General features: G+C 42.6%; 1 protein-coding gene across 14 annotated transcripts in view; it reads right to left on the bottom strand.

Moving 5' to 3' along the window:
* The window catches only part of RBFOX1 (RNA binding fox-1 homolog 1), a 2,185,863-nt gene that overhangs the window by 898,687 nt on the left and 1,261,590 nt on the right, over positions 1-25,586 (bottom strand). The window lies entirely within an intron of this gene.

Genomic DNA, 25,586 nt, shown 5'->3' with positions numbered 1-25,586 from the left:
ATTGACAGACAGACAGACACAGACACACACACACTCACATTCACAAGCACCACCCAAAGGGAAGCCGCGTTCAGAGACTAATCACTTTGCACAAGATGAAGTTTACTGCCCTCACTCAGGAGGCCTGGGCAATGAGTCTGGGAAGACGGAGAAATAAAATAGCTGGGCTCTCTGTTTATTTCCACACTGTGGGAGTTGCAGCAAGGAACCAAACACAACGTGAATGATGGACATGTCACCAAAGTCCTTCCAGAGACATTTATGACAACTGTCCCCAGAGAGTGTGTCTACATTCAGGAAGATCTCTGCTACAGAAACCCTTCCATAGAATTTATAATGGACATTGCCATGGACGGACTGAGGGCGCTTTATAGGAAAGACAGGTCTCTGATAAGCATCACTTATGTAACAGTAAAAATTATTTTGCACATTAAATAAAATGTGTTTAAATGCATGCGAGGAAGTTACCATTTAAAAGGTTTTTTTTTTCTTTTTGTAAAACAAAAAGTTATCCACTAACCACATCTAATACATCCCGATTTTCATATACAATAAATACGGAGGATAAGTCTTAAGAAAATTGCCTTCCTTATGTTTCAAAGTCTATTTTATCACTTCATAGGTGTTATAAACACGTACAAAAACAGGAAAACAATTCAAGCCAGAGGTCCTACGACCAGTTTGTATAACAATTCCAGACACAAGCAGCCTTAGAGGATAAGTCTGGGGTCCTTCAGCTCTCTGTCAAGAATCTGCAGATAGAAGGTCTGGTAGACCTGAGTTTAAATCCCAGTGTACCCACTGCTAGTGCTTCATAAGTTACCTGAAGAAAATAATCATCCCCACCACTACAGCAGTGGGATTTAAATGAAATAACGCAGGTAAAGTGCATAGCACAGCGCAGGCCATGTAGTATGTTTGCAAAGAATATTTTCGTTAGCACGTGGCATCTTCTATTTCTAAAGCTTATGCTCAGGAGGATCATTCTGCAATGTGGCGGAGATAAATGATAGATGATTACTGAGTCCCAGTTCATTCTGCTTTTCCCGAGCACACATTTCCCAGACTCCCTTGCAGCAGGGTTGGGCTCACGTAATTTGTTCTGGGCCATAGGTAGTAAGTGGGAGTGTCATGTGACAACTCTGAGCCGACACATAGAGAGCAGGTGTGAGCTCTCAATGCCCTCTCCTCTCCTGTTACTACAACCCTGCAAAAAAGCCATATAAGACATAAGTATAGCTATATAATAGACACAGCCTGAATCCTGACATTTACCCTTGGAAGAGAACTGCCTTGGAGGGCAGCTGTATCTGCTGTGGGCTTTTGAGGCAAGAATGAAACTTCCAATGGGTAAGCTACTGAGATATCAGGGTATGTTTGTTACTGTAGCACAAACCAGCCTATCCTGACTAATACAGATTATCACCTGACTTAATTTTATTTACTTTTATTTTATTTAATATTGGAGTATATTTGATTAACAATGTTGTGTTAGCTTCAGGTGTACAGCAAAATGATTGAGTTATACACATACATATATCTATTCTTTTTTGATTCTTTTCCCATATCGGTTATTACAGAGTATTGAATGTAGTTCCCTGTGCTATACAGTACGTCCTTGTTGATTATCCATTCTATATATAGTAGTGTGTATATGTTAATCCCAACCTCCTAATTTATCCCTCCCCCCACCTTTCCCCTTTGGTAACCATTATCTCCTGACTTTAAACCAGGAATTCAGAGGGTGTCAATTCTAATTTGTGTTTCTATAAATGCCCCAAGTCACAGAAATGTGTTTCTTCTCTAAGTCCAATTCCTTGAGGAACCAGATATCTGCCATCCTATATGTTAACACTGCAGAGATTAGTGAACAGAGTTTAGCAGCATTTCTGTATGATGTCATATAATATTTGTGTTTACATATGGAATATTTAAAGTCATATCATCATGAGAAGAATCTGCGTGCACATACACACACAGAGTGCAAATCACATACATACAAATTATTCAATCAAAAACATTTCTTGGAAGATTATTTATCATTGTCGTAGGCACCCAAAACACAAGTGAGTAGCAACAGTCTGGAGAAGGTTTAGAAAGAACATGAAATCTACATGACCCACAATTTCCATGGGTCTCTTGATGTGTGGAAGGAAGGAAGAGAGAGGGGGTTATGGGGAGAAACTGGGAAAAGGGAATGAATTGCAGCTGGATATGTGATGGGAAGCTTATACTTGGGAGTTCACTTTCCATAGAGTTTAAAAAGAAAACGCCTGTCTCTGTGTCGTGCGGTGGCAGGAGAGGGAGTGGCGCTCTTTGGGGTAAGCTCTATCAACACGTGTTGTCTCCCCCTTTTGAAGAATGTGTTCACCCCTTTAGTAACTGCAAGTGTTCCCAAGATGTGTATAATTTCATGGATGGGAGAACACCAATTTCACAGAACTTAAATGGCAAAACTATGTAGTGCTTAAATTATGCAAAAACAAGCTGCCTCCTAGGTACCGGGGGGCCTGAGCATGGTGGTCCTTGGACGTGCTGTCATCTGTGCGCATCAGGATGGACCTCGGGGCTTCCCAAAGCATCAGCAGAGCAAAAGGGGAGGGACAAAGGTTCAGAATAAGCCCAGGAGAGTCTGCAAAGTTCCCATTTGGAAAGAAGCCTTCTGATTGCTGTCAAAGGCGCCGCCCTCACCCCCCCCACCCACCCCCCACCCCCGCCACTATCTGGTCTGGTTGAGACCTCCCTGAGTGACAAGAACCTGGCAACTGGAGTGGCAGGTCTGGGATGGGTGGAAACCCGCCTGATTGTGTTGAAGGGAATTGTTCCTTCATATTCTCTCCGTTTAGTCCGTGAGGAAGTGGTAGCCCCACTGCTGTTGCTGCAGGGTTTAAATAAAACAATGCAGACCACGTACATAGCCCAGCGATCGGTATGTGAAACATCTTCAAAGAATCTTTTCGTTAAGATGTGGCATCTTCTGTCAGAGGCCAGAGAGAACCTATTTCTCCCAAGTTGGAGTCAACCTAGTATACAAATCAGAGGAATCACTGAAAAAAATTAGGAAATATTCATATAATGGGAGAGGACACAAAACCACTGAAGTGGTGTTTCTAAGGAAAATAATATTGAGACAGGAGGTGCTTACATGATGGAACATAAACACAACACTGTATGAATGCTGTTTGTCAACAATCCAGGTGGTTTGGGGAAAAACATAAGGGAAAGCATCAAATAATACAGTTGTTATTCCTGAGTGGTAAGATCAATTTACTTTCCTGTATTTTTCTATGTTTTTAAAATATTCCGCAATGAATGTATTATTTCTGTGTAATTAGCAAGTGATGTTTGGGCTTAGTTTATATTAAAAGTGTGATTTTAAAATCTGGAACACTCCTTCCAGTAAATTTAACTAAGACCCATCCATTGCCAATATAATGGCCAACAGCACCTCTTGTTTTTATTTTGTTAGTTAATAAGAAGACTAGGAATAAAGAAATTGAAGAGAATACAAAAGGAGACAGCACATATTTGTTTAGAAGCCCTTTCTGTCCACGAAGGAGGCTGGGGAAGAAAAGGAAATGACAAGGGATCGAGGTCTGAATCTCCCCTGAAATTTTTTAATCATGATGAAACCTTAAGCAAGTTACCCAATGTCTCTGAGACTCAGTTTTCCTCATCTGTAAAATGGTACTCATACTACCTGACACACAGATTAATTTGAAGATCACTCTAAGTAAAAACAGAAAACGTATACAATGTACTGAAAATATACTAGCTTCTTCCACATCAAGCTTTTCTCACTCAAAGGACAAAGGAAGCAACTAGAGGAGAAATCATCGTTAAGAATTTTTTTTCTCTTTTCCTCCAGCCTTCCCATGTTTCAATTACTTTGCTGACCAGCTAATGGTAATTCATTCCAGGGGGCTAGCCATCAGGTACAAATTTAAGCCGATCTTTAATTTCTTCCTCTAGGGCTCCAGATCAACTTCTAGGACACTGACAAAGAAGCCAGCCTCCCATCAGGATGGCCGTCTCCTGATCGCACCCATAGTCAGCTGGCTTGCTTTTCAAGGACAGAGGGGATTGCAGCCCTAGAAGTAACTGATAGCTCCATGCCTCCTTCCGAGGCAGCAGTTTCTAAGATGGCACAAGCGGATGATGTTTGCAAGACTTAAGTTCGGGGGGTGTGCCGTGGCCAGTGATTGATTGCATCTTGATATTCCCTCTCCTCTGATATTTCAACTGGGGAAAGGATGAAAACATCTGCCCTCAACGGCTGCTCAGGAAAATTACAAAATCAAAAACTATATAGACGCGTACCTGTCTTGCTTTTTAGCTAATTAAAGCTGTGGCCCTGCTCCCAGGAGCTTTTCCTTGGTCCTGCGCTGCCATCTACTGGCCATGTTAGCCTCTGCACCAGCAGCCCACAGGTTAACAAGCATGAGACTAGTCAGGAAACATGTGCCTAGGCAGGTGTGTTTTAGAAGCAGACCTTAAAGTTGAACTATAAAAACATGCTAATAGCCCAGAAAGCCATAAGGATATTCAATTATTTTCTCTGTGCTTAAACAATCAAGTGAAATGCAAACAAGTTTTAAGTGCCCACAATGAGCTGGTAATATCTCCCCCACAATAGTAACAAGGCTGCGTATAACCTGGAGAAAGGAAGGGGACGGGTATGAGCAGGTACCTATCACGTGACAGATGCTTGTGCCTAGGTGACCTCATTTCATCCTTACAGCCATTTCATGTAAGGGAAATTGTGATTCCCATTTTACTGAGGCTTCAAAGTTATAAAACCCATCGAGAAGCAACTTGCTATCAGTTGGCAGAAGGAGGCTTCGAATTCAGGTGTGCCTGTCCAGGAAGCTCAAACTGCTGGACATCGCCCAGCCTGGGCCTCAGCATCCCATACTCCCATCTGTACCTAGACCCACGGGCATGGCATGCAGACCTGAGGGCTTGTGGTCCCCTTAGACTTGATGTGATCCACTTGGTCTGTGCAGTTTGCCTACATGCACACATACACACACACACACATCTGTATATACATACATATATATACACACATATATATGTATACACGTGTATAGGTCTGTCTAAACTACATCTATCTTTTGTTTTGCTAAACCATATCTCAGCATACATGTCCTAATAAGAACAGTCTCCTACAAACCACAATTCTACTTTCACAATGGTAAAAAAAAAAACACTTGAATTCAAAATTATTATCTAATATCTAGTGTCGTACTTGAATGTCTCAATGGCCGTTTAGAGCCTTTCTGAAAAACAACCTCAGCATTGCAGTCGATTTTTAATGCCCTTTTTGTTTCTCTTCATCGAGAATAGGCTCCTCTCTCCTGCCTTTCTTGTTTGTTTGTTTGTTTTCATAACATGTTAACGTAAGTCTTCTGGGTAATGCAGAAGAAAAAGTAATTTTGTAGTTAATACTTTGCCATTCGATAAATAAATACGAAGTTGAAGTAAAGTCTTCTGAATCACTTTCTCCTGTTCCTCTCCTAAAAACTGCTCCCTATTGATCAGAAACTGTCATCACCCCACAGTGACTTGTTGAGGTGACTTGTTGAGGTGATTTGTTGGCCTGTGACATTTGGCTCTCACATTTCTTTTCCCTTTGGTTCCTTTCCTTTCCATTCCTTTTTTTTTTTTTTTTTGGAACTGTGATACTTCCCCCTTTCCTTTCTTTGATCTTTTTGCCTTTATTTTACTGTTTTGCTTGTTTGTGAAACCATGTGAAAGTCGTAGAAACTTCACCCTGAAATACTTGAGCATGAATCTATTACTCATGGAAACATTCCCCCACATCGGTGATTCTCCACCAGGGACAACCTTGTCCGTAGGGAACATTTGACAGTTTCTGGTGACATTTTTAGTTGCCGTGACTTGAGGAGAGGGGGATACTCCTCACATCTAGTGGGCGGAGACCAGGGACGCTGCTAAACACCCTACGTTGCAGCCCCACACCGGCCCCCCGACACCAAATAGTCATCTGGTCCAAAACACGAATACGGAGGAACCTTGTTCTAAATAACCACAACATCATTTTCAAATACGTGAATGATAAATCATTACAATGCAATTATTATCAAATGCACGTCTAACTTTCCTTGTCCACAAAACTTAGGTCACCTAGATGCAAGCATCTATCACGTTTTTCCAGTCTTCGTAGTTCCACAAAAAGGGACGATCGGATGCAAAGCCTGGTAGCCAAGCAATGGTGACATAAACAGGAGAGATGCCTCTAGTGGCCAGCTTGGGGACCTGCAGGCGAGAGTTCGATTTTTCCCGTGCAGACAGGGCTGAGTGCTTCAGTGTCTGAGAACGCAAGCAGAAAGCACTGATTCTGTTCTGTCGTTTTGCTGTTTTTGTCTTTTTAATCACCCTAGTCCTAGTGCACAAATGATGCATTTCTCGCACAAAAAAATCCATACTTAAGGTACAGGGGTTTCGCTATTTCCCAGGAAGAACTATGAAAGGATCCTAACATCCTTTTTTTGGGGGAGGGGGCGGGGTAGAACAAACTGGATCTAGAAAATACATACGTAATAGCAAAGAGTTCTGAGTCAGGGAGAACGGGCCATCTTTTTGAGATAAGTTCAAAATTTGAAAGAAGAAAAAAAGGTTAAAAAAAAAGAAACAAGAAAGAAATTAACATCAAAACTTGTTTTTAAGGAGCATATTTTACTTTCTCCAAGCATAATCCTAGTGAATTACACAAGGGGCTCAGTAAATGTTTACTGGATTGATCTGCTAAATTGCTCACTTTATCTTCAGAACAACCTGGTTGAGTAGAAAGGGCAGCTGTATTTCCACCTTACTCATGTGAGAACTGAATTACAAAGAAAGAGGTTATGCTTATGACACCAACACTATCAGATGAAAACTGAACATTTACTCCATTGGGCTAAGATTCTATTGGTAAAATGACTTGACTGTTTTTTTTTGGGGGGGGAACATTGTGATTATGTGTATTGTTTGTTTGTTTTTACAACTTGAATTAATGGGTTAAATTAGCCACAATTTGTTATCTTAATTTTTTCTCAACTGACTATATTTTAGGAATGGAAAATACCTGTATATGTCCCCTCTTCTGGAGACAAGGAAAACCTCACAAATTGATCACCCAACTACTTCTGCTAAATCTGGTTATACCTTGGAATCCTTCTCAACACAGTTTGCCAGGCAAAAATTACTGATTTATCTAAGTTTGCTACCAAGATGGAGATCAAAGATTTTTAAACAAGATAGGATTAAAAATAGACTTCAACTTACTCTAAGACCAGGATAGAAACCTGAAGTTTTCTATAAACTATGTTAAAAGTTCCTCAGGCCCAATTATCATGTGGCCCCATTTGCATTTATATTGTGATCTTTATATAAGTATTAATGCAGTTCTACGCTCACAATGGTAGCTGAAACAATGGAAGGCACTTCATTAATGCTTTGACCAGGAAGCTTGTAAATTTGCAACATTTGTTGAATGAATAGCTTGCAAAGTTAGGTGGCTATGTTACAAAGATGAAACACAAAGATTTAAATCATTTAAACCACAGCAGTGACCCTTGTCAAGCATTACTTCTACTACCTGCTAATGATCAATTTAATTTTGACACTGGAAAAGCAGAATAAGAGGGAAAAATCCAAATGTTGTTATTTTAGAATAGAACGCAAGTAACAATATCCACTAGGAGGTCAAGAAAAAGCAGAGAAATGAATGATAGTAGTAGTAATAATTATAATTCTACCATTTAGTGAACACACATGCACAGTCCCATAATAAGTACTATCCTATGTCTCTTCCTTAGCAACCAGAACCCTACATGATAGGTCTCCTGTGAACCTATTTTACCAATGAGGAAACTGCAGTTCAGAGAGGTAAATTAATTTCCTTTAGACCACTTTATCAGGAAGCAGCAAAACTGGGTTTAACTCCATCACAGTCAAGAATCTAAACCTTTAATCACCGTGCCTTGCCTGTCAGGCAGAAAAAAAATAAAATACTGCTTTCGTAAACTGCATGAGATCACAAAGTAAAACTCAAAGACAGATGAAAGAAAATAAACAGCTAGACATTGTGGTTTCTATGATGAAGAAAGTTCTAGTATTTGTTTAGCCTCTGTAGCATGAGTTAACAGTTAACAGAACTTGAAACCAGAAAGGAAAGGAAAACATTGCATATAAAAATACTTCTCTTTTTTTTGCTCAAAGAACACACTGGGGTCCTCTTGGCTGGTGTGGGTGGTGAGTTTGGACTCAGATGAGTCCACGCTTTGTGGAAGCATTTAAGATTTTTGAGCAAAGGAGATTCTCAAAATATGTGACTCCCTTTTCAATCCATTTGTACTTAGCTAAAAATGATAAAGAGGCCACCTCCTGAAAGGGAGGGTACCATTGTAAATGTTTGCTCATTTCAAGTGCTACATCTTACAGGTCCCTCCATGACCAAGAAGCATCACTCAGATGCTCAGTAGTTGTGGCTCACGGGCTCTAGAGCGCAGGCTCAGTAGTTGAGGCACACGGGCTTAGTTGCTCCAAGGCATGTGGGATCTTCCCGGACCGGGGCTTGAACCTGTTTCCCCGGCATTAGCAGGCGGATTCCTAACCACTACGCCAGTGGAAACTGGCCAGGGAAACCGAGACCAAGAAATTAAGCAACACAGTGATGTCTGAAACAGGCATAGACAAATCTTCCCTTTGCATCACCAGGACAAGATGAGTACGTACTTCCTGAATATCAGTTCATTCACACATCAACTTCACTATTTTTGCCTTATCCATGGGTCACCTTTACAAAGATGAGGTTATTATTTTCCTTTAAGTTGACTTCTGTGCTTCAATAAAATTTAAGATGCTGTTTTGTATCACTACCAAAATGGAATAGATGGAGACAATCAGACTAAATGGGTTGAAAAGACAGCAGTGCTCCTCAGTTGTTAAGTTCTGGCTGGTATTTTTGTCTGCTGAAAGCTCTCCCTCTTTTCAAAAAAATTAGCAAGGGTTAGAGAGGTGCTGGAGACATAATAGCAACACGCAGAGATGTTCTCTTTGACGTTAGAACGACTGAAATTGACTTGCAAGGGAAATTATCTTCTCACTCTGGGCTTCAATTATATTCAATGACAAATCCATGCACCACCCAAAATGACTTCATCTGGGAAGGATGAAACGGTTGCCACACTTGGAAACACTCTATAAACCGCTGATCTATCAACTTTCCTGGCTAAACTACATAACAAGCCTTATCAGCTGTTCCTGGTCAGTGATTAACTTTGTGAGCTTAAAGTGGGGGACACTTCAGCACAATGGGTCGGAGCCTCTATTCCAAGATACACAGGACTTAAAGGATGTCCGACCTCAGATCAACATACCATGTGTCTTAAAAGTGTTGTTTCCCAAAGGCACATGATGGAGGGAAAATCTGGTATACAACCGTTTCTCCAAACGTAAACTCTTTTGTTATTGGAGAATCTCTAAGAGATCTCTCAGATCCTTAGTTTCTCTCTTTTAAATGACAGGATTGGGTTATACCTAGGCTGCCCAATACAGAAGCTACATGTGATTACTGAGGGCTGGAAATGAAGCTATCCCGAATCGAGATGCTCTGTGAGTGTGAAACAGACCAGATTTTGAAGACTTAGTACAAAAAAAACAGGAATATAAACTATCTCATAAATATTTTGATATTGATTACATGTTACAATGATAATACCACATAGACTAAATAAAATACATTATTCAAATTAATTTCATCTGCTCCTTTTTGCCTTTTTATTGGGACTATTGGAAAATGTAATATTTCACGTGTGCCTTGCATTCTATTTCTACTGGGTTAGTGCAGGATTAGAGGCTCAGTGTTGTTCCTTACTGATGAATCAGTCAAGTAATACATAAAAAGTCTTCCCTAAAATCGCAACAGACAATAAAAATAGGCCTTTTAATTTTACCAGGTAAAAGTCCCTGGTAGATATTTTAAAAGCTTTACCATCTCTGTTCAGTCTTCCTCTATATTAATAACCTTTATAACGATGTCAGAAGATAAATAGCACGCTGTCTTTAAAGTTAGAAAAGAGGGAAAAAAGATTTCATGGCTCATATGTCTATGGATAAAGCAATCCAACTTCGGAGCGGTCCAAACGTGTTCCCTAATCAAAGATATACTTTTAATGAGATTTTATCTTTGATTGAAAATGTAAGTCTGTAATGAACCGCTGAGTCATTCCTCTGCTTCCAGGCTTAATTTTTACTTAATTCTAGCTCCCTGATGCTTTTGATACAGAGCTCTTAATTTTTGCTGGATATTTAAAACTTTTTTTTGGGGGGGGGATCTTTTGATGTAGGTAGGCTTTTGGGGCAAGAAGTCCATTTTGAACTCACAGTAACAAAATAAAGACTTCTAGTCTGCATAGAAACATGCCACATAAATCTATATCTTTATATATATATATATTTGTATTAATAGAGGTAACCAGCCAAGTGTTACAATAGGGCTTTAACTACTGTCAAGTGGTTGTCCGCCCTTAATTTTATGGCTGCTGGGAGTACCTGAAAATGAATGGTCTCTGGGCTTAGAGGGACCTAGGATCTAACTGTAGCCCTGCCATCTACTCACTGTGCGAGCTTGGAACATTCATTTAATATTTCTGGAATTCCACTTCATCATCTGAAACATAAATTGTCTGCTTTCGTGGTTGGGCGCGCAGATTAAATGAATCCTGCTTGTAAAGCAGTTAGCAGGTAGTCTTGTGCACAGAAAATACCGAGTAGTCAAAAAGTCATTGTTACTCTTTAGATTCCATGCAGGAAAAACAAAAAAAGGAGTCACATCTGGAAAGTGTCCAGGCCCTTTTATCCCCAAGGGCATCAGTCCAGTTCAAGCCCTTTTCTCTGTCTCCAAGCCACCTTGTCCCCAAACCTTCCTGATCCTGCAAGCCTTCCTCAGAACTCCCAGGAACTGTAATTCTCACCTCTCGGTTCACTGTTTCTCAGGCTGCTGCAGGCTCTCTCTTCGTTTTTTTCCTATCAATCATTTTTCAAGTTGCTACAAACCCCAACAGGTCCTATTTCAGCAAACCTGAAGCATGTTCATCTGGATAACTTTACCTGGCTTGAATCTGCAACCAGATCCACGTTGGCACAACACATTCAGTCCGGTATCAGATACAGTGTTGGAAACCATTCGTCCCCAACCTTTTTGGCCTCAGGGACGGGTTTTGTGAAAGACAATTTCTCCTCGGACGGGGGGATGGTTCAGGCAGTAATGTGAGCCATGGGGAGTGGTGGGGAGCGGCAGATGAAGCTTCACTCACTCACCTGCCACTCACCTCCTGCTGTGCCACCCGGTTCCCAGTGGTTGGGGACCCCTGTTGTAAACTCTAGCCCTGCTTTGCAAAAAAATGAAGACACCTCCCTAGGGCTGTCTTGGCAGTGGGCGAGTTGTCTATCTCAAGTGTTTGGATCCTTGGTACCATTTCAGTTGAGACACTCATCACAGACTATGGTGTCTTGTTTGGAGATTCTTTTCATCTGTGATATTCTAATTCTCAACAGGAATATCAGTTGTTTATCATGATCTCCACTGTTACAACTTCCAGTCACGTGACTGCTATTAGTAACCATGCACTGAATGATTATTATGGACCAGGAACTGGAGATTGGCCATTGAGACACATTATAGAGAAGGTTCACAACAACCTTAAGAAGTAGGTGCTTCTACTTTCATTTCTTTACAGAAGAGAAATCAGAGATGCAGAAAGGTTAAGGGTCACACCCAAATTCAGTCCTACGCTCCATCCTGCATGGCTTCCAATGGACCTCTTCCAATCCTTCCATTATGACTGCATTGGTCAGGGCTCTCCAGAGAATCAGAACCAATAGGATAGGATAGGTACGTAGGTAGGTAGATGGGTAGATAGATAGATAGATAGATGACAGATGGAGAGACAGACATATGATGTAGATAGATGGGTACTAAATATATGGATATATAAAGACTACGGAATTTTTAAATTTATTTATCTATCTATCTGTCTGTCTATCTATCTGAAAAACAGAGAAGCTGCTGGTGTAAATTCCAGTCTAATGGCAGAAGATGAGATATCACAGCTCAAACAGTAAGGCACAAAGACAAATGTCTCCTTCCTCTGCCTTTTGTCCTATTCAGACCCTCACTAGGTTGGGTGACGTTCACCCACACTGGAGGAAGCAATCTACTTTACTGAGTCTAAATTCAAATGCTAATCTCATCTGGAAACACCCTCACAGAACACTCAGAAATAATGTTTAATCTGGGCATTCCACGGCTAGTCAAGTTGATATATAAAGTTAACCATCACAATGACTTACTTCCTAATTCTCAGATCATAAGCTAATGAAATTATGTGCAAATATGAAAATATTTTTTTTCTCATACAAATTTTATATATAATCAGGAGCACATGCTACCTTATGGGATACGTTTTACTCAACATTACACCTATTATTATTCCATGGGCCTCCGACACAAGCACATTCATCATTTTTAATGGCCACAGAATATTCCACCATGTTCTCTGCTCAATGTAATAAGCCATCACCTTAAGATTGGACACTTAGGGTGTTGCCAATCTTTTGACATTGCAAATAAAAGAAGAGTGATGGCTTTTGTTTCTATTGAGTTGGAATAATTCATAGGAGTCAGACTGGGTCCAAGGAATAATCATCTGCATGGTTGTTCATGGTTTTTAAATGATTTTCACCAAATTGCAGCACAACCAGTAAAGAATATGGGGGCCAGTTTCACTGCAACCCAAGTATGGGAAAAGGTAGTATTCTTATTTTATGTTATGTGGCTAATTTAGTACGTAGAAATTAGTGTCTCACAGTGGCTTTAATGTGCATTTTCATACAGCTATCAAGGACAGGTGTTTACCATGTGTTTGATTCTACTTATGATTTCCTTTGTGTGAATTGTCTGTTAGTTCCTTAATGGTCTCTCCCAGCTTTCACAATTTCTCCACGAAAACACTCCTATCATAGGGGCAAAACAGATTTTTGTCAATTTATGAACTGATGAATTGGATCAACAGAAAAGCTCAATCTGAATAGATCAACCTAAAAACTATCTTTTTTCCTTATTGCAAGTTACGTGCTATTTTGAGGGGGATACAGAGATGCACCTAAAAGTTTTCAGTTACTCCTGGGACTTGATTTTCTGTGGACCGTGGGAACTAGGTGTTTAATCGGATCAGAGGACTAAGAAGAGCTGTCAACCTCCGCGGCTGAGTCAAAGCCTGGGAGCCTGGCCCAGGATGAGGCTTTGCTTCCTGACATTTGCTCCCTTAACCCAAAGCCAGAACATCTTGAGTTTGAGACCTCTTCTGCTCTCAAGGATCTGTCTGCCAATCCATCCAGAAAACCTTTCGGTTAAAAAGAAAATAGGAAAAACCTCTGGCTGATCTGCAGATTCTGATAGGTTTTGGTTTGCAATGGCCGCAGTAAAAGATACTGCATTTGTGATGATTTTAACAAATTCTAACCTATAATGAGCCTCCTCCCCTCCCCCCCAAAAAAAGCCTTAGTTATATGATAAGAACTCCATATAAAATGTGCATTGACTTGTGTGTGTACATGTGCATATGTGTGTCTACACATGTGTGCATGTTTTCCCCACGCCATCTTTGAATTCTGTTGTTATTACATCAAGTCCCATCAAAATTTATTGCAGCCCTCTCGATGCTGAGATGGATGGCATAATCCGTGGGTTTTCTGAACTTGATGAACATGAAGAAAATTTCAGCTGAACTGTGCAAAAGTGCTGGGATAACATAAATCACATTTGGACAGGGCGTGCTTTCTATCTAAAGCGTAAAGTTGCCCAATCACATATCACAAAGTGAGATAATAAAACACATCAACCCAAGAGGAAGAAATTAACTAATGTTCACACCACTCATCACAAAAAAAGATGATGGCCATTTTTTTGGAGAAGAAGAGATGACAGAGCTACCCTAGAAAACGAGCTCTGCACTTAATTGTTTCCTAAATGCATTTTAATTCAGAGTTTAAAGAAAATGTATTGCTAAAAATTACACAAAAGGATAGACTTGCTTCTTTTAAATAAATGACAAATGAAAATAATAGCTTTAATTAATGGTATTAAAATGTAAGCAGCTCAGTCCCAATTAATACATAATTGCAAAGAGATGACAAATATCATTAGTGATAAATCACACTTTTAAAATTAAGGTATCAAAATCTTAACCCTACCCATCTGAGGCTGAAGTCAGGTAAATTACCACCAAAATGTAATCAACAGAGTAGGCTTCTCAAGGGCCGAGGAAAGCGTGGTCACACGTGCCTGATAGAAAGCTCTTATACGTTGAATTGTTTTTAAGCCATGTTTGGCTTAAAAGCCATGTTTTAATTGTTTTATAGCCATGTACTATCTATAAAAATGTCTCTGCCTTGATGGACTGCAAATCCATAATATAACAAGAGAAACAGGCATGCTCAAAAATAAGACCAAGTAGTGAATGTCACAGAAGCATGAAGTGTCTGCCTTCTCTTCATCTTTGGGCTTAAACACAGAGCAGTGTTTGTTTTTTTTTAACATCTTTATTGGAGTATAATTGGTTTACAATGGTGTGTTAGTTTCTGCTTTATAACAAAGTGAATCAGCTAAACATACACATATATCCCCATATCTCCTCCCCCTTGCGTCTCCCTCCCACTCTCCCTGTCCCACCCCTCTAGGTGGTCACAAAGCACCGAGCTGATCTCCCTGTGCTATGCGGCTGCTTCCCACTAGCTACCTATTTTACAATTGGTAGTGTATATATGTCCATGCCACTCTCTCACTTCGTCCCAGCTTACCCTTCCCACTCCCCGTGTCCTCATCAGTTGCCAAATTCTGGGCCGAGCACAATCTCCTCCTAGCACACGTGCTGCAATTCCCACTCCTTCGCCTTTGGCAGGCATCACTAATCATGTACTCTTTCTGGCAGAACCCACAACTCAGACTCCTCATCAACACAGCATTCTATGCAGCCACTATCAATCAATCTGAGTTGACACCAGAGATGAAATCTGTTTGCAATCACTGGCCTATACCTTTCACTATGCTTTCCAACCCTCTCTAAGCACCTTCACCCAGATTGATAAGTACCTGCAGGATATAGAAAACCCAACACTTTAAATTGGAGACCCGGTATTTAGTTTAAGCTTTTCCATTAACTTTGCTATTTATTTACCTGGTCCTAGATGTGACTTCTCTGATTCCACCAGAGATCTAGGAAACTGAGATAAGATTAAGGAAGAGTAGGAGGAAAACAAATATAAGAATGCAACAATAGGCTGCTTGCCTTTATTGAAGGCACATCCTGCACCCAGCCAGGATGCTAAGTCCCCTAAGTATATTAGCTCACTGAGTTCCACCGCCATCCCAGAAAGGAGCTTCTCTTATCTGCTCCATTTTAGACAGAACTTGAGCATCTGAGAGGTTAAATAACCAGGAAGTGGCCAAGCTGGGGTTCAAACCCAGGCCTTTGAGAATCCCGAGCTAAAGCTCTTAGCCACTCTGTTATACCCGTGTTTCTTTAGACTAGCTTCCCAGAGCCAACTTCAAGGCTGGCGGAGGGTATATCAGACAAACGGCCTGATCCACCTCGACAGCTTTTCACGGCACTGTGTTACATCTTTGCCCGGGATACTGCTGAGTGTGCCCAGCAGCCCTCATCCTCTGTCATCTGGGTTTCCGGCCCATCAGAGGCTAATTTAACTCCACACCACATCCATTTTAGAAGCTCTTCCCGTTTTTGCATGCCTTCCCCCTCCACCACCACCTTCGGAATTTTCCTAAAATAAATGAAAGAAGAAAGTATGACTAACAGCTCATTTTCAAAGTTTAGTAAAAGGGAACGCATCAGTTAACCTGCAGATAAAATCTAAAAGGCAGGCACAGAGGCCCCTCCTGGAGTTAAGAAGCTCTTGTCTACAAAAATAACTCTCAGTCATGCGGGGAAGTGAAGAACTGACTGGTTCCATGAGTATTCTGATCATTCTGCAGAGCAGACCCATTGAGGACCTCGAGATAATACCATAGGATAAGTCATTAGGGGAAATTAAACGCAGGGATACATCACAGAACGCCATGTGGCATTAGCCCGGGCTATGTCTGTTCCGTTGAGCGCTCTGTAACGATAATTCTCATAAACAGAGCTTTCATGTACTTGTGAGCCAGGCACTGAGCCTGTGGTGCCTTCGAGGTCCGTTTTCTTGTTTGTTTTCTCCTGTGCAGCAGCCTCAGAAGAAGTGGCATAGCCTCGTGGTTAAGAATCAAAGGCAGACTGCCTGGATTTGAACCCCATCCTACACGGACTACTTGGGTGATGTCAGGCATGTTAGTTAACTCCTCCTTCCCTCAGTTTCATTGTCTGTAAAACAGGGATCAATATTGTAGTATCTTAAAGGATCTTTATAAGGATTCAATCATAGAATGCACAAAAAACTGTCTGGCATATAGTTAAGTGTTCCATTCATGCTAGTTGCAATTATTATTATCCATCTTCTCTTCTGGAAAAAAATAAGTCAGGGTTTCCTTTAGGAACTTCATTCTACTTTTGGTCCATGTACACCATTCAGCTGGGGCCCATCCTACTTCTGATCATGGTCAAGGCAAATGGACAGGCAGAGGACTGCTTTCCACAGCTGAGGGACTGGTGTGAAGCCAATAAGCACCCCTCAGGAATTGTGCTCAAAATTATTGGAAAAGAAGCTCTTTCTTTCCATGGTAATCTCATTTGAATTTTAAACCCGAGGACCAGTTATACCAGAAGACAGCCCAATTTTACTGTCATTGGACCCAACAACTGTCTCTCTTTTTTGTCTCTTTAAGCTGGTACCACTTGGTTTTCTCTTATGCAGTGGAAGATGTCCTGACCAATAGAGCTCACAAGAATGGTATGCAGGCTCTATCCCCACTTTACAGAGGGTGTGGCTGTGGACCAGAAAGCTGCTGTGACTCTTCTAAGATCTCACAGCTAATAAAGAGCAGAACCAGGATCTGTGCGCTTCCAAAACTCTTTTCCACGACACAACACTGTCTTCTTGAGTAAATGATGTAGAAGTGAACAAAAATGCTAACCTTGAAGGGTGGCATGTTTCTCTGGATGGCAGAGAGAGTTTTTAAAACATCATTTCTTTCAGGTGAACACAGTTCAGGTATGGGTTTTGCCTCTCAGTGTAGTTTTGCCTGAATCCCAAATATTTGGATTTGTGCTTTGGCTGATATCATTTTAAATGTCTTAACTAAGCAGAAATTTTTAATGAAAAACATCTGTTTGGAATTTTATTTCTTGACATTTAAAATACATATTTTGTGCACCAACGGCATTCATGTTAGGTGTATCTCCTCGTTTTTACCAGGCAGCTTAACTGGGGTAACTGAGGATGGAGGCTGTGCTGGTCGACATGAAACTCCTCTTCCCTCAGATTTAGGGCTCTGAGTGATGGTCTGAAAGTCCTCCCCACATAAATAGTGGAGTCAGCTTTCAGCCTCCGGAGGATTTCTTGGCAGCCACCTAACTCTGCCATTCTTGGGGGGAGGCTCTTTTCCAGAGTTGATTTCCATCCCCTTCTCTCTGAGGTTCTGAACACACAATTCCAGACATTGGGATATATCATCCCTACTCCTGGCTAGTCCCCAAGTTTAAGTAAAACTGATGTTGGTGGGCTGCACATGTAGCTCTCCCTTCTGTTTCCCAGCAGACGGCAAGGATAAAGCAGGGTCTACTTGCAGCGGACACACCAAGTCTCACCCAGATCTTGGCCACAAATCCATGCTGAGCACAGGAGCTGAGTCAAGTTCATAGACGTAAGTGGCTCTGCCCGTGCTAAATGGCACCATTCTTTGGCTGGAGATGGTTGGAGCAACAGTGAGCACCCAACACAGCCAAACCACCGGCGGGCGAGTGGCTGTGAACTCACTTGGAAGGAGAGCCTCACCCTATAGGAATGAGAGTTCTTAATCTGCAGAGGAGTCACAGTCTTGAGGAATTTGCATGAGATGCAGAATGTGGCACAAGAGAAAAGCCAAGCAGCACAGGTCAAGTCTTTGCTGGTGTTAGAAGGCTCTGCCCTACTCCACTGTCAGAGACAGTGGGGCCAGGGTGACCCACCGGAGGTCTTAGTGGTCTAGCATAAGCTATGAGCAAGCAGATGCCACAACATAATGGCACTGTCTCTCTGCATCTGATCATTTCACATCATCAGATGCCATTCCAGATAAAATAATATCATTCTAGGATAAAGGACAAACTTTCCCCATGCTTATAAGGCTTCAGATGGCCTGAGCCTTGCCTGCTTTCTAACCTCATCTCAAGCCACAAACCTCTATTCAGTTCCCGAGTCCTGCCATGCTTCCTCCTCCAAACTTCCATCTCTGTACCCCACCCAGGATTCTCTACCCCTGGTCCCCCTTCTATTGCAACTCAAATAGCATTCTTCGAGGATGCTTTAAGTTTCATTTCCACAGCCTTGGGGAATGTTGAAGCATCTTCCCATGTAATGCATACACACAGGCAGCCTTCAAAAAGGACATTTGGAGCAGAAAAGAAATCCAATCTCCAGACGCATTCTGTGAGTCTCGCCAAATTGTGCTCACGGCAGCAGGCTTTGCCCCGGTCTGCCCTGAGGATCTCATTTTGGCCTTTAATGAGAAACTCTTCCATGAATGCTTCCCATTCTGGGAGAGCCCCTCTGGATAAGGAGCGTGCCTTCTCCTCTGTCTTTGTTCTGCCTGTCAGAGCCCAGAGGACTAATCCACTCCCATCCCCACAGCAAGAGAGCGGCGCTAATAGAAAACCAAGCCTGGTGACTGTTTTGTGCTCATTTTCAACCTCACTGGCATCTAAGCCTCTGAAATCCAGGAGATTAACTTATTGTCCATGTTGATCAACTCCCTTACTCCTCATGGCAGCCAGCTGAACATAGAGACTTAAGCTGAGCGTCTCCAACACATTCCTGGATGAAGTTATCCATGACCCATGGTCAGAATCACCAAACCACGTGGATAGGGCTGATTCACTCTCTAGCAAACCCAGACCTTCCTCTTCACCTCCTGTGCAGCTCTTGTTCCTGTGCCCTCTTGTCTGCACTCCGGCCTGGACCCCCAATTTCATCCTTGCCCCCTTCTGGTAACCCTTGCAGGTGAGTAGAGTTTGAAACGTCTCAAAGCCAAACCCAAACTTCTTCCCTGATTGCAAACCCACCAGTAGAGAACAGTGTTTCCTAAATGCTAGTTATCTGCAATCTGTATGCACACTTTTTCTACATCCATCTGATTTTCATTAAATTAACTCAATTGTTTTGTCCTTAATAGACTTAAGCTTACTTTTAAAAATCATGAGTAGAATTTTTAAAAAGAAAATAGTTTATTGACGTGAAAGGACAGAGCAATGTCCTTTATCATATAAAGAATGTAACCCTCATTCAAAAGTAAAACAATGTTACTAAATTATAGCTAGATATTAGAATTGTTTGTCAAGGGTCCTGGGTCTTTTGGTTAAAAAGGTAGATGAGCAAATGTGCCAGACCTCTGGGTTTGTTACAGAAACAAAAGGAAACAAAACAAAAGTAAACAAAACAAAAAAAAACCAAATTATGTCTCCTTGATGTAATCCCAAGGTCTGAAAAATAATTGACAAGAGAATAACTGCATCACTTCTTCACTAGGTGATCTGACCTGCAGATACCTCATCCGTCATCTGAAATCTTAGTCTCATCCTTGGGCAATGCTGGACCATAGGAAACATGGTCCTCCTTCATCAAACATCTTTAAAAGGAGGGCACCTGGCTGGCCACCCAGCCCCACTATTTTTCAGAGTCCTGGCTGATATCACCTTGTTCTAACCAAAGCCTTCATCTCCCCTGCATCCCTACACTCCACCAGGGCCAGCCTCTGGCTCCATCTCTGTGCTCTGTCCCCATTCTCTCCCTCCTCCCTCAGTGACTCCCTCTGTGGCTGACTTAGTCACCCAAAGTTTCAGATGCCTCCTTGGTTCCATACCATTCTGGCCCCATCCAGCAAGGACCTGCCCTCCCTTACTCTCTCTTCCACCTGGAGGGAGACTGACACAAAACCCCAGTCCATCGGTGTGGCAAACAACACCCTCCATAACCTTCACTGCGCCAGTCCCCCCTTGGCCACTCTTGGACACGCATGCTGGACCTTGATCTCTCCTAAACATACCATGTTCTTTCCCACCTCTGTGTCTTCGCCTATGCTGTTCCCTCTGCCAAGAGAGCCTTCAACATACCCCGCCCCTGAGATTACGCACACAAGACCTCTTCCTAATCCACTGAGACTTGGCTTGTAAATTTCAAGCCGGCAAGTCTCTTGACTCTTTTCTGCATACGTGTTTTACTTGGTTTGCACCGTGTTTTTAAAATAAGTAGTTTTATATTAAATCCAGATTTCCAGATTGGCTTAGAAAATGGCAGCACTGACCCTACACTCCACGTGGCAACAGGCGCTGTACAGAAGCCCCTGCACGTGGGGCCATTGCTCTTGAGTTCAAGGCTGCCGCGACATTTCGTATGACTCTACAATCATCCTCTGTCTCCCTTCACTAACTTATGAGTCCTGCCTGGACCCGGCAGCTAGGTGACTTTGTTATTTCCTGACGTAGGCCAAGCATCTCTTCTTCTGTAAAATATTCTCAAAGCCTACTAGGTCCCATTGGTTGCCCATTTCTCTGAGCCCCCATAACACTTTCTGGGGGACTCATTTTTTAAAAGGAATTTGATTATAAATGACATGGAATGCCGGTGGGTGTGGGCACTAGCAAAAACAAAAATAAAGGTAGCTGCAGTTGATTGAGTTCTTGTTTTGGGCCAGGCACTATATACACTGCCTTGTAGTATCATCTTGTCAATTCCTCAAATCAACATTTCAAGTGGATTTTATTACGTCCAATTTACAGATGTGAAAATAGACAGGGACTTGAGGTAAGAAAGGCTCTCGAAGTCACAGAGCTGCTACGTGAGAGAATTCGGATTAAAGCTCAGGACTTCCCGGCTCCAGAGCCCATGGTTTTAACAACTGCACTCTGTAAACTCCTGTGTTTTGAGCACGTAATTTCTAATCCATGCATAGAAGCTGCTAGAAATGCAAAAGTTAGGAACCGAACTGGGTCTGTTGAAAACTGAAGCCAGAACTGCGTCCTGGTGCCACTGTCGCTTGTCCTCAAGACCAGAAGAAGTCCTGGCAGCCCCATGGCCAGGTGCCAGCGGCTCTCCGCAAGGTCAGGCTTGACAAGGCTCTGATAAATCTCCACTGTGAGCCAGCTAGAGCTAAAACATGGGGGCTGAAAGGATGCCCAGACTCAAAACTAGACTATTTACTTGGCAATGGGTGAAGCTACCAATTCAGGTACAGATTCATCAGTTGGAAAGGGCGATTCTCATATTCTACACATTTGATTCTCTTTGTGTGTGTGTGTGTATAAGGCAGTAGAGCATCAGGGCTTAGAACACAGCTTCCAAAATAAGAATCTCTGAGTTTAAACCCTAGCCTATGATGCACCTTGAGTGATCTTGGGCAAATCACTTAACATCTCTGAGCTTCCCTTTTTCACCTGTATAAGGGGGATAATGATGGTGCCTCGCACATCAGCTGCTGTGAGTATCCAGAGGTACTTAAGAATGCCTGGTCCTGAGTAAGGATTGCAACAGGAAAAGTTCCAAACTCCTAGTATTTACCACAGCACCATATCATCACCAATCACGAGCACAGCTCCACTCAGACCCAATCTGAAAGGCTCCTTAACTTTGAAAACCGCTCAAACGCCTTCCATGCAATTTTAGAGTGGATGGGAAACTGTTTAACCGCACCAGGCCAGGCGGTAAGTGAGGAGAGGAAGCCCTGTCTGTGTTTATAGCCTTTGACAAATGGGCTCTCATTTCCTCTGACAGATTCTCCCCCTGACTGATCCATCAGCCTCTGTTCTCATCACCTGAATCGCGGTCTTCATAATAGTGTTGAAATTCAAATGGATTTTACACCACAAATAAAAATGAACTTAAATGCCTCTGTTTTCCGCCAGCAACACGGGTCATGTAAATGTCACATGCAGGAGGTTTTTCAGGGCCGTGCAGCTGCCCCCGGGGACGGGTTACCTCCCATCACCTTTGCTAAATCTGCATTAGCTCCGTGGCCTTGGCCTGTGGGAGGAAACCACCTGAGCTCTGCTTCCCACTTAAGGGGGAAAAACGCTACCGGCCTTTCAGATCTCCCTGTGACACCCTCTGGGTGATTTTAGGAAACAGGCAGGAAGCCATCCAAGTGCAGGTCCAGTCACAGGGGCGCTGCTCATTGCCGGGCTTGGAAGCAAAAGAGAAGTGTAAAATGAAACCACTCTCTGGTACACACCATGAATCCCTCTATGAACAACCGGGCAACATTCTCCAACAGACAGTGAGCTTACTGTCTGCCTATGGAAAAGAGGCGTCTAGGATACAGAAAAACAGAGAAATGGAGAGCAAAAAAAAAAAAAAGATTATCTCCTTCTGTCAACAGTCTCGGATGGAGTACAGACGGTGCACAGACCAGGAAGAGCGAGTCTATGGCTCTTCATTAAGATGAGGGCTCTCTCCGCCGCTTGAAATTCACCGTTTATCTCCCATCATTACATCCGGTCTAGGATTCAATGGGAAAATGACTCATCTCAAGGTAAATGGCCCTACCGAGTGGAAGAGAATGGGATGAGGCTTGAAATTGGACGGGTCTGGCGGGGAGGGACCCTATTAGACCCTATAGAAAACTTGAGATCTTGTGTTTTCTAAAATTCTTCTATCGAGAAGATACTCCAAAATATTTCAGAAAAAGGTACGGATGTAGGCATACAAATATATCCCTATATACAGAATATAGGGAAGAGAGGTAGCCAAGGAGGAAGGGAGGTGAAAGGAAAAGGAAAAAGAAAGTAATTCTTGGGAAGCCATCCAGTCTAACAGGTATCACGTTAAGCTTTCTTAACTAAAGGAAATTGAGCTTTAAAGAAAACACTGCTGGTTCTCCTTCAGAGCACTCAGCATTCCGTAAAAATCCACACGGGCCAAGGGGCTGCCTCTTCAGAGGCAGGCTGACTTATTATTTTGGCACCTCTGTCATTTCCTGTCACTTCAATTCCACTTTATCAAATTACTGATTTTGCCAGAAGCATTCGGAATGAATGGAGAGGGACACACACACATACACGCAGGAGCGAGTGTCATCACTTCGATGGTGCAATTTCATAATTATACGTCAGGGTGACAGAAGTACCAGAACTGCATCCCAGACCGTGGATGAAGAGGGCTCCGGCTGTCTGCCTACGTGACCTCACGCCACATCACTGACCGGAGGGGTGATACCGGCACTCCTCTGCTGAGGGTGGAGGACACTGGCCCTCCGGGATGATCAGGCTGCATCCTGATTTCCCCAGAGACAGGACCCTGATATTCACAGCCATCTCCAACACCTCACCCCACCTCCAACCACATTAAGAGATCCAGAGAAGGGAGAGCCCCGATGTGAGAATCACAAAAATGAAATTAAAAAACAAAACAAAACATCAGAACAGAACTCAGAGGAAGCAAAGCCCTTCTCTTGAACAGAGGGAATAAAACCCATTAGAGTGTAAGACAGCAAAAATGGAAGTAGGCATTGTGGTGGTTTGTGTTGCTAGGAGTCATCCCCAGTTAAAGACAGTGAAAGGGTTCGTGAAACAGAGCAGGGCCCTGTGGTCCTTCCCCCACCCCACGTCCTCCGCCTGCCTTTTGTCTATAGAACAACTTTAGTCAAAGAATAAGTTCCATCAGAGAAGTGAGAAAACGCAGAAGCAAAGGAAAACAGTCAAACAAGACCAAATCATAGTAGTTTAGTCATGGAGCAAAGTCAAGGACCCTTAGTTCCTCCTCAAGGGCTGTAGATAACACTCTGAGCCGTATCCTGTGAGCTGTCTTATAGATACCAAAACCCCACCAGGCGCAGAAGTTAACTACATGATGGCCAGGCTGCAGCCATGACATAAGCTGCCACAATTCTGAGAACTGGCCTCAAAGAAATGGGAAGAAACCGACCCTGGAACTGAAGACTAACTGTACTTAGCACAATCCAGATGATGCTGACCAGACCCACCACAGGACCAATTTCAGGACGACTGTCAGAGCTGACTGTGCTCTTTCTGCATGTAGCCCCTCCCTCCGCCTGTGCACCCCAGAAGCTCGCCTTGAAAAGCTCTTGCCCACTGATTGTTGGCGAGGGGTGGAGGCGCAGAACTGGCCTTTGGACCTGAGTCCACCCCCACCACTCACCCCTCTGGTTGCCAGCCTCCGAAACAAAGCAAACTTTCCTTTCCACCAAACTTTTTCCTCTTTATTGGCTTTAGAATGGCAAGCAGCCGGGCCCCTCTTTCGGTAACAATCAGTCATGTGTGGTCAAGGCTGGAAAACAACAGGACAGCCCTCCAGATACAAGGCTTCATTTGAAGTGTCTGACTAAACCCAACAGTCTGTGACACAGCACAGAAATGCATATGTGTGTGTATGAGTCTCTGTCTGTGTTAGTCTTTTTTTGAGAACAGCTGAAGTTATGTACAGAACGATCACCTATGATTTCTTCCCATGCGTCATCACCAGAGAACATCCATAGTCTTGGGGGGGGAGGGGTCATTATCGTCATGATACACGAACCAAAGGCAGTTTGGATAGTTATTATGGAATGGAGCTGTGCGGCGGGCTGGCATTGCCCAGAGGTTATCCTGGTTGTTCACTCGTTTGTTGGTGACAGAACTGATGTTGCTTTAACAGTCCTCCTGGTATCTTTCAAACACTACTGGCAAAGAAAGTAAAACAAAACAAACAAACCAAAAAACTAGACAGAAACATGCTTGTGAATTCCATTAAAATCCAAGAGAAGTGAAGACATCCTGAACTTTGGAAGCAGGGCAGGGAACATGCTTTCACTGGGACGTGGTGAGCAGAGTCACTGCGAAGAGACTAAAAAAGACTGGAGACACCTCTTCAGCCTACATTCCATTTCTCCAACTCACAGAATGCATGCGTGCAGGGATACCAGCACATCAAGACGCAGCGAATGTAAATGTGAATTGAAACACCTCTTCGGCAAACTAGACACACAACTGGAACTAAGTTAAGATCATGTGGCTCGAATTTAAGATACTGTATCATAATTCCCTTCAAAGTGAGGAGATTAAGGCTCCTTAAAATAATGTGTGGCAACTGTCTTCTATTTAAAAGCAAATTTTGTTCTGAGAAGTCCTCACCACCTTATTAATCAGCGGATGACCAAGCTATCACAAAATCAAGGCTGAAAAACCTCTGCTTGAAATAATAACCACCTTCAACAATAAAGGTACAGCTGCACAGAGGAACATCTTTCAGAATTGTGGAACGGTGTCAAAAGTAGCCAGGAGATATGTACCCTCAATTCAGTTATTTGACCTTTTCTTATCCAAGGCTTTAAAGGTAAAATTTGATCTGCTCGGATGCGCGCTACCACGGAAACTTCTGTGAACTCTGGTCAATAA

Source organism: Orcinus orca, chromosome 16 (assembly GCF_937001465.1).
Source record: "Orcinus orca chromosome 16, mOrcOrc1.1, whole genome shotgun sequence".
Lineage (NCBI taxonomy): Eukaryota > Metazoa > Chordata > Mammalia > Artiodactyla > Delphinidae > Orcinus > Orcinus orca.
Note: the sequence above shows the minus strand (reverse complement) of the source record. Positions and strands in the feature narration are given on the sequence as shown.